The sequence below is a fragment of the Canis lupus genome, chromosome 1 (assembly GCF_048164855.1).
Source record: "Canis lupus baileyi chromosome 1, mCanLup2.hap1, whole genome shotgun sequence".
NCBI lineage: Eukaryota > Metazoa > Chordata > Mammalia > Carnivora > Canidae > Canis > Canis lupus.
The window spans coordinates 99,031,564-99,040,801 of record NC_132838.1 but is presented as its reverse complement, the minus strand read 5'-3'; the positions used below and the strand labels follow the sequence as shown (position 1 = coordinate 99,040,801).

The window sequence follows — 9,238 nt, the reverse complement described above, 5'->3', positions numbered from 1 at the left end:
GTGCTCGATTTGGCAGCACATACCCACAAACTGGAAGGACACAGAGATCAACATGGTTCCCTCTCAAGGGTGACATGCATATTCATGATGTGTGCCCTGTTTTTTTTTTTTTAAGCTACACCTGTGGTAAACGTGGCATAATGGACAGGGCTGTCGAACCACTGTGTTGTACACCTGAAACTGATGTAACATTGTGAAGCAACTCCATTTTTTTTAAAGTAAAAAAAATAAAGGTAGGCCTTGGATAGTAAAAATAATTTTTAAAATGATGAATCTTTGTCCTTTGTTGGCTTCAAGAAGCTGCTGTGTGGTGAGACAGTGTAGGAAGGACCACGTCGTGAGAACTGAGGGCAGCTTCAGAGCTGCGAACAGCACACTGCTGACCTCAGCAAAGAAAGTGAATTTCCTGCAGCTGCACTGAGGCCAATGCAGCCAGTAACTCAGTGGAGGAGCTTGGAAGCAGGTTGTTCCTCATCAAGTTTTTGATGAGGCTGCCACCCTGTCTAACACCTCAGTTACAGCCTGGCTGCGAAAACCATGAGATCATAAATATGTGTTGTCTTCAGCTGCACAGTGTGTGCTGGTTTGTTGTTGTTTTTTTTTAAAAACACATTTATTCAGTGTCATGATCAGACTATTACATTTAGCCATCAACAGCATGGGTGCAACAAAAAAAAATCGACATTAAAACGCTTTGTTGGAATGCTTTACACTTTCCACAAAATAGAAACTAAAATAACCTGTTATACAATTAGTCACAAATACAGTCCTCAAGGTTTTTGCCCATACATGAGTATTGTCTAAAATATGTCTTCTTTGTAGCAGCTAGGCCCTGCCACCACTGTGCTTGGCTGAGTTCACAAATCCATTGTAACCTGTACCTTCCCTGTCACTTCTCTGGCTCTCCTCTCCTGCTAAGCTTTGTTTCCTGGCAGAAATTAAAACCTTCTGCCACAGTGCCGGTGGCTCAGCAGTTTAGCACTGCCTTCAGCCCAGGGCCTGATCCTGGAGACCCGGGATTGAGTCCCACGTCAGATTCCCTGCATGGAGCCTGCTTGTGTCTCTGCCTCTCTGTCTGTGTGTGTGTGTGTGTGTGTGTGTGTGTGTGTCTCATGAATAAATAAATAAAATCTTCTGCCACTGCCATAGCTGCTGCTGCTGCTGCTGGAACTGCCATAGCCACCTTGGTTTTGTGGTTTGGCAAAATATTGGCCTCCACCACCATAGGAGCCAGAGCTTCTGCCTCCAAAATTTCCTCCTTTCATGGCTCCAAAATTTGAGGATTGATTGTTGTAATTGCCAAAATTGTTGTAGCTTCTGCCACCTCCAAAGTTGCTTCCACTAGCACCGCCATAGCCGCCTCCACCTCCTCCGTTGTTATAGCTGTCATAGCTGCCACTCCCACCATAGCCACTGCCCTGGTTTCCATAACCCTGTCCACCACTCCCATAGCCTCTGCTTCCTCCAGAGTAACCAGGGCCACCTCCTCTATAACCACCATCATTACCAAATCCGTTACAGCCATCCCCACTGCCACTGTATCCACCACCATCTCAACTGCCACCGAAGCCACCTTTGACCACTGAGGTTCCCTCCACAACCAAAGTTTTCATTCCCACCAAAACCACCTCCACAACCACCACCAAAGTTTCCAGAACAACTTTGGCCTCTTTGGCTGGATGAAGCACTAGCCATCTCTTGCTTCAATAGGGCTTTCCTCACTTCACAGTTGTGGCCATTCACAGTATGGTATTTTTGAATGACAATCTTGTCTACAGAGTCATGGGCATCAAATGTTACAAAAGCAAAACTTCTCTTATTGCCACTGCCTCGGTCAGTCATGATCTCAATCACTTCAATTTTCCCATAGTGTTCAAAATAATCTCTTAGATGATGTTGTTCAGTGTCTTCTTTAATGCCACCAACAAAAATCTTTTTCACAGTTAAGTGGGCACCAGGTCTTTGAGAATCTTCTCTTGAGACAGCCTTCTTCAGTTCCACAACTCTTTCATCCACCTTGTGTGGCCTTACATTCATGGCTGCATCCACGTCCTCCACAGTGGCATATGTGAGAAACTCAAAGCCTCTGGAGCACTTGGTGTTTGGATCTCTCATTACCACACAGTCTGTAAGCATTCCCCATTTCATTCATTAAGTGGTCTATGGATATGGTTAAACATGAATCCCGTCTTATATTAAGAAATAAAATGAAAGAAATTGCAGTCAGAGCTTTTGCACTGCTAAGAATAGCTCATATTAAATGGAGAAAATTGCATTATGGCTATTTCAAACACAGTTGCAACGGTGATAAGGAAACAAAATCACAACTGGGATGACTGCTATGCCGGACAACTCACTCTGCCTGAAAGAGGACATTGGAGCTAGGCTAACAGGCCACATGCTTCAATACAAGCCCACAGCCTGTTCAGGAGTGATTATCCATTTATCTTCACTGCACTGGATGGAAGCAGTGAGTAGACTATATACTTGAGAAGAACATAACTGGAAATGATGCCATCAAGTAAACCATTTTAATATTAAGCAAAGAATGTGGAAGGTTGAAAATATGACTTAAAGATTCTTATTTGTATCAGAATTTTCTCATTAATGCTGTAACTCATTGGCCAGGCTACTGAATTAGTCCAATCAATCATTAGTTTTTAGAGATTTGAGTGGAAAGAAAAAATAGGTAGGAATTAAAATAAATGGAAATGCTAAAAAAAGAAAAACCCTATCATCTTAATGTAATCTAATTTGCAACTTTTTTATGCCCTAAGAAAAAACATTACTTAGAAGGTGTCACCAGCAACATAGTATCACATATCAAAAATAAGTTAAAGATTTTCCTTGCAAGTGGCTCTAACTTAAGAGCAAAGCTGTGTTTTCCTTCCATACCACCCACGGTGTCCTCTTATCTCAACATTATTGCTCTTTATCATGAGCCCATCATAGGGCTCCCTTGTTCCAAAGTTAATACCAATTTGTCTAGGCAGGGTTTCCTGTAGCAGGAATAATTAAGAAGCTTCCCTGATGGATCACCTAAGTCATTTTTAGGTAAACAGAGCAGTCACTAGACAGATGAGAACTGACATTTCCATCCACATTAGTTTGAAAGGTATTCCGTATGTGATAGGCTTCTCACAATGATACTTGTACCCCAGGGTAGCAGCAAAAGGAGAGAAAGTACGTGTTAGCACGTCAGTTCTAATTGACTCTCAGCGTTAGAAAATGCATCTACACTAAAATCCACAACTTTATCCACTAGGAAAGAAGGATTCGGACTCATGGGAATACATTTAGTTGATAACTAAGCCTCTGATCAATTTTTCTTCCCTTATCAATATTTTGACTAGAAAGCGCTATACTTAGCTTGTCTTCTCCAGTTTGTTTTCAAGACCCCCATTCTGTTATCACTTCTTGGGGTCCTGACAACCCCCCTCCTTCTTCCTTGCCTCCCCTCCAGGGTGAATGTGTTTCCACACCATCCAGGGTTACCCTCTCCTGTGCTCTTTTCTCCCCACAGACCTGTAGGGGCTCCCTACAGGCAGAGCAGTGTCTAATTTTCCTCAGTAATGGCGGATGCTTGGTGCAGCAACAAGCATTGGAGAGCCATTTAAACCAGTCCTGGTGCTTATTAATAAACCCTAGTAGGGGTACTCTTCTCCCTTGGACAGTGCTGAGGAATAGCAAGTTCAACCTTTTTCACCTCACTTTCGGACTCCACTATTTATTTAACATGTTCTTTTGCATTGTCTCGACATGACAATATTCTTACATTGGTTTATTATGAGGCCTGCTTCCTGAGCTACAGAAGAGTAGCCTTGTCTTGTTATTTCCTCCACCCCCCCCCCTTTTTTTTTAAGATTTTATTTATTTATTTGGGAGAGCAAGCGAGAAAGCACGAGCAGGGGGAGAGGCCTAGGCAGAGGGAGAAGCAGGCTCCCCAGGGTGGGGGGAGCAGGAAGCCCCATGCAGGGCTGGTTCCCAGGACCAGGGATTATGACCAGAGCAGGCCCACCGAGCCACCAGGCGCCTCGTCATCTCGCTAATTCGCGTCATCTGTAGGTCAGGGCGGCCCCCGTTGACTTAGCACAGTTACATTCCTTGGCCCAAGCGCTGGCGACAGTGCCTAGCAGCCGGTCCCCCATCGCTTGCTGGATCTCCAAGCCCTAAGCACCCTGCACGTGCCCGCCTTTCTGTGCACCGTGGGGTTGCTGAGAACTCGGCAAGGGGATGCCTGTGAAGCCCTGGCTCAGGGTCAGGCAGAGCGTGTAGGTAGCTCCGCACACCGCGGGCACCGTCCCCCTCCTTCCTGGAGGGAGAGCTCAACCGGGTATCTCCCGGCCCGGGACGTGCTAGGTCCGTAAGGGTGGGAGGGACTGCAGGCCGGGTCCCCGCGTCCCCAGCTGACCCCGCCCCCCAGGAGGGAGAGGGCAGCCTCGGGCATCGGCGCGGGCCCCGGGGTTCGGGCTCTGACCAGGTCCGCGCGCCGGGCAGCAGGTGCGGGAGCCACGCCGGGGCCAGGGGGAGCGCGGGCGTCGGGGCGGGACCGCCTGCGCGCGGGGACGGCGGGACCCGGGAGCCCCCGGCCGAGCCCCCACCGCCCCGCCGCCCGCCGCCCGCCGCCTCCCGGGCCGCCTCGGGCCGCCATTGGCTGGCGCGCATCACGTGCGGCAGTGCGCGGCGGTGATTGGCGCGCGGCGCGGGGGGCGGGGCGGCGGCGCGGCCCTGGAGCGGCCTCAGCCGGCGACCCGGCGGCCCTGGCAGGCGCAGGCTGTTGCGGTGCGCGCGAGGGGCGCGGCGGGGCGTGCGGCTGCGGGAGCGACCTCGGCGAGCGCGGTGAGTGCGGCGGGGCGCGGCGGGGCGCGGCGGGGCGCGGCGGCGCGGGGGCCAGTCGGGCCTGGCAGGTCTCCGGACAGGCGGGGGTCGGCGCCGTGCGGTCCAAGCCGCATCCCGGTGCGGCGGCCGCGGGGGCGGGGGGAAGCGCGTGGGAGGCCGGGCGGGGGTCGTTCCGCTGTCTGCGCCGGGGAAGCTGAGGCTGGGGTGGAAACCTGAGCCGGAGCCCCCTGCGCGCTACCCCGCCGCCCGCTTGCCCGCCCCTAGTGCGGAGGCCCTCGGGTGCGCGTCCCTCCTGGTGCAAGAGACCGCAGGTGTGGATCCCTCCAGGTGCAGGGGCCCCATGTGCGTGTCCCTCCAGGTGCAGAGGCCCCAGCTTCGGGTCCCTCCAGCTCTGGGGATCTCCAGGTGCGAGAGCCCTCAGGTGTGTGGATCCCTCCAGGTGCAGGGGCCCCAGGTGCGTGTCCCTCCAGCTCTGGTGTGTGGGGGGGGGGGGGGTCTCCAGCTGCTGATCCTCAGGTGCGAGAGCCCTCAGGTGTGTGGGTCCCTCCAGATGCAGGGACCCGGCTGCAGGTCCGTCCCAGGTGTGGGTCCTCCCAGGTGCGGGGGTCCCTCAGCTGCCGGTCCTCCGGTGCTGCACCCCTCCCCAGGTCTGGCAGGGACGCCGCTGCTGGCCCTGCGGAGCTCCTGAATGGGCGCACCTGCTGGGAAAGTGCTCACAGGTTGGCTTTGCCCTGTCGTCCTCCCCTCCCGTCCCGTCCCGTCTGGGGAGCGCTCCCTTCCACGCTTCTCCGAGCCTCGGGAACTCCGGGCCCAAGGCAGTTCCTTTAGAGTTAATATTAGACCGCAGCGCGCCGCGGACGGGGTCCAGGACTCCGTCCACCTCAACCTGCCAGCCGGGGCGGTTACGTGCACGGCCCGCCTGTGCCTCTGCTGTAATGAACGGTCTCCCCGGTGTGGGTGTGGATCTTACACTTTTCGGGGTCACAGCAGTTAGGAGAGGCTTCCGACAGGGATGGGGCTTGCGCGTCAAAATTCCACTCGGAAATCTGGAAATTATCCTGAGGACAAACCTGAAATCACAGTTCTCTTAAAAGCACATCTCAACCTTTTTGCAAACTAAAAATGCCTTAGAATCTGAAGATTTTCTCTAGCTTTAAGCAGTATAGCGGGTGTGAAAGTGTACACATTGGGATGTTTCTTTTCTGGTGACTTTATCTGTTCTTTCTCCCATCACTGCAGCCTCACCAAGAGATACATGTAATTATTTAGTTTATTCGTGTATTTCCTTTCCCAAAACGTATGTAAGTCGAATAATCAAAACATTTTTTTTTGCAAATGTTAACTGTATCATTTAATGCACTTAATGTGTTGTTACTGAAAAAAATACATATTTTTTTGTGGTTCCTGTGAAGGCAGCATTGGGGAGAGGAAATAATGTGGGTTTTGGTTTAAGGAAGAACTGGTGTTCTCATCCCAATTCCAACACTTTCTTGACCTTGGGCCACGGACTTTCTGGCTGATTGTCACTTTGCTCATGTTGAAGACAGCGATGGTGCCTCCAGAGGGTTTTATCTGAGACAGTGGATAGAAGGCCTTGGTAGAGTACTAAGCACAGCTGTTTTTCTACTGTTCTCTTTCTCCTTCACTGTTTTTTTTTTTTTTCCTTCACTGTTTTTAGAGCAGATTTGTGAGCTCCAATCCTGCTATAATATTCAGGGTCATTTTCATTTCCAAAAAGGATGCAGTTTACTTTTGAGAATCTACTCTGTGCAAGGCATTAAAAAATCCATAAAAATAAGAATGAGCCACCTTTTAAATTTTTTGAGAACTCGGAGAGCGTGGACTATTTAGCTCCTAATCATGCTTTCCTTTCTGTGACTAAAATCATCCATTTGTTAACTTAGTATTTGTGAATGGTTTTTAGTATCAGGCTTTATGTTAGGTGAAGGGGATATACCAGTGAGAAAGGCAGACAGCATCCCTGATCTTACAGAAATTATATAGGAAAAAAAAAGCAATCAGCAAATAAAACAAGATAATTACAGATTATGATAAATGCTTGAACAATGAAACTATAAAGTCTCTGAATGTTAACATGATGAAGAAATGTGTTTCTGAGTTTATAAAAAATAGTGGTTGGAACATTCTCTTAAACTCTTAAGTCTCATTTAACCTTATGAAAAGTATATTGTGTCAGAAAAAGGAAACTTCAGGAAAATAAAAGAACACAGTTAAAGATTTCACAGGCCTGAAATACCTTTTACAGTTGATCTAAGAGATGTAACTTATGTTGGTTCCATAAAAATGTCAAGGCTTCCATAGTTCTTTGGCTTAATTTTTAAGAGGTTGTAATCATTTTTTTTTTTTCTTGGAAATCATTCCCTTTAATGGCGATTAGAATGGACAACCTAGTTTGGTAGAAAATTGTGGCCCCAAAAATCTGTCTCTGTGATCTCTGAAATTATTTTTTAAAAGATTTATTTCAGAGAGAGAGCATGTGAGCAGGAGGAGGGGCAGACTCCTCACTGAGCACAGAGTCCCACTCCCAGTTCTGTCTCACAAACCTGAGACCACAACCCGATGATCACCACCTGAGACAAAACCAAGAGACGCTTAACCGACCGAACCACCCAGGTGCCTCTCCATGGTCTCTAATTTATTGATCCTTAAGCTCATGAGAATTTTAACACAAACAATGAGTATGGACTGACCATTAAACAAGTGTCTGAGGGATGCCTGTGTGGCTCAGCGGTTGGGCATCTGCCTTTGGCTCAGGTCGTGATCCTGGGGTCCTGGGATCAAGTCCTGCATCCGGCTCCCTGAGAAGAGCCTGCTTCTCGCTCTGCTTATGTCTCTGCCTCTTTCTCTGTGTCTCTCATGAATAAATAAATAAAATCTTTTTAAAAAAAATAGGTGTCAGGGAGCAACTAGCCCAGGAACCTTAGACATAATGTATAAGTTACCCATTTTTATGTTTCTGGTTGACCAAACAGTGATCAATCCAATCACAGCAAATTAAACAAATTGGATTTTTAAGGAAAATTTTGCAAATAACTAGTTTGCAATGATGAGAATTTGAAATTTCCCAACTACTTACACTTGCATGAAAAAATAATAGGGTTTCTGCTTATTATTTTCTCAGTTTGTTATTAGTCACATTTTCTGGGCTATATCTAGGTAAGTATTTGGACATGACTTTTTTGTCATGGTTTACAACCTAACATTTGTCCTCTTGGGTGGTAAATCTGTTTTTTAAGTTTATTTATTCACGAGAGACCCAGAGAGAGGGGCAGAGATAGAGGCAGAGGGAGAAGCAGGCTCCCTGCAGGTGAGCTCAGAACCCTGGGATCACGACCGTAGCCAAAGGCAGATTCTCCACTACTGAGCCACCCAGGTGCCCCTTGGGTGGTAAATCTTATTATTTTAGTCCAAAACCTTTTGAATGGCAGGTCTCACCACAGGGCCATTGCCTAGCCTCATTGTAGCAGCTAAGAAAGAGCACTCCTGCTCCTCTTTCCTTCTGTGTGAGTGTGAACACAATCTCTCTCTGGTCAAACCTTCCTGTCTGGATACTGTCTTGATTTTAGCATAGAAGGTGGCCACTGCAGGTGGAGCTTGGCTGGGAGAAAGCCCACTGCTAGTTCCTTGAGGAAACAAAATCACTAACTTGATTAGTGATCACTAATACCTTGGTCTTGCAGCCATTTCTATTCACTGCAGTCCAAGCAGCACCATCTTTTCTGCATGGTTGATCTCATAGTTTGTGCTTTTCAACCCTTCAAGAGAAAAGATGTCTGGCCCTATATATAAACTCAGGACTTTATTTCATCAATAATTTTTTTTAAGATTTTATTTATTCATGAGAGACACACAGAGAGAGGCAGAGACACAGGAAGAGGGAGAAGCAGGCTCCATGCAGGGAGCCCGACGTGGGACTTGAACCCAGGACTCTAGGATCACACCCTGGGCTGAAGGCGGTGCTAAACCACTGAGCCACCTGGGCTGCCCTCATCAATAATTTTTGAGCCCTTACTATGTGCCAGGCATTGTAATGCTTTAAATGGATCTGTTTTGATGGATCAGTGGTAAATTCTTGTATAAGAAGGGCCACATGGGGATCCCTGGGTGGCTCGGTGGTTTAATGCCTGCCTTCAGCCCAGGGCGTGATCATGGAGTCCCGGGATGGAAAACAACATCAGGCTCCCTGCATGGGGCCTGCTTCTCCCTCTGTCCCTCTGCCTGTGTCTCTGCCTCTCTCTCTCTCTCTCTCTCTGTCTCTCTCTGTCTCATGAATTTAAAAAATATATATATTAAAAAAAAAAAAGGGCCATGTGATCTTAGCTCCTCACAGAAACATGTTCTTATTTAGAATCGTGCCTTTCCACAGTCAATCCTGATG

At 48.2% G+C, this 9,238-nt stretch overlaps 1 protein-coding gene and 1 non-coding gene across 3 annotated transcripts in view; both read left to right on the top strand.

Annotated features, from left to right (window-relative positions):
- Positions 1-104, top strand: LOC140608915 (U6 spliceosomal RNA). The gene has a single exon (XR_012010917.1). It is a non-coding gene; the product is annotated as a U6 spliceosomal RNA (small nuclear RNA).
- A 4,623-nt stretch (positions 105-4,727) lies between these two features.
- Positions 4,728-9,238, top strand: part of PTPDC1 (protein tyrosine phosphatase domain containing 1) — a 59,596-nt gene continuing 55,085 nt past the window's right edge. For both annotated transcript variants that reach the window (XM_072842055.1, XM_072842051.1), the window contains exon 1: positions 4,728-4,839. The gene's annotated coding sequence lies outside the window, so the exon portion shown is untranslated. The remainder of the gene's footprint in view (positions 4,840-9,238) is intronic.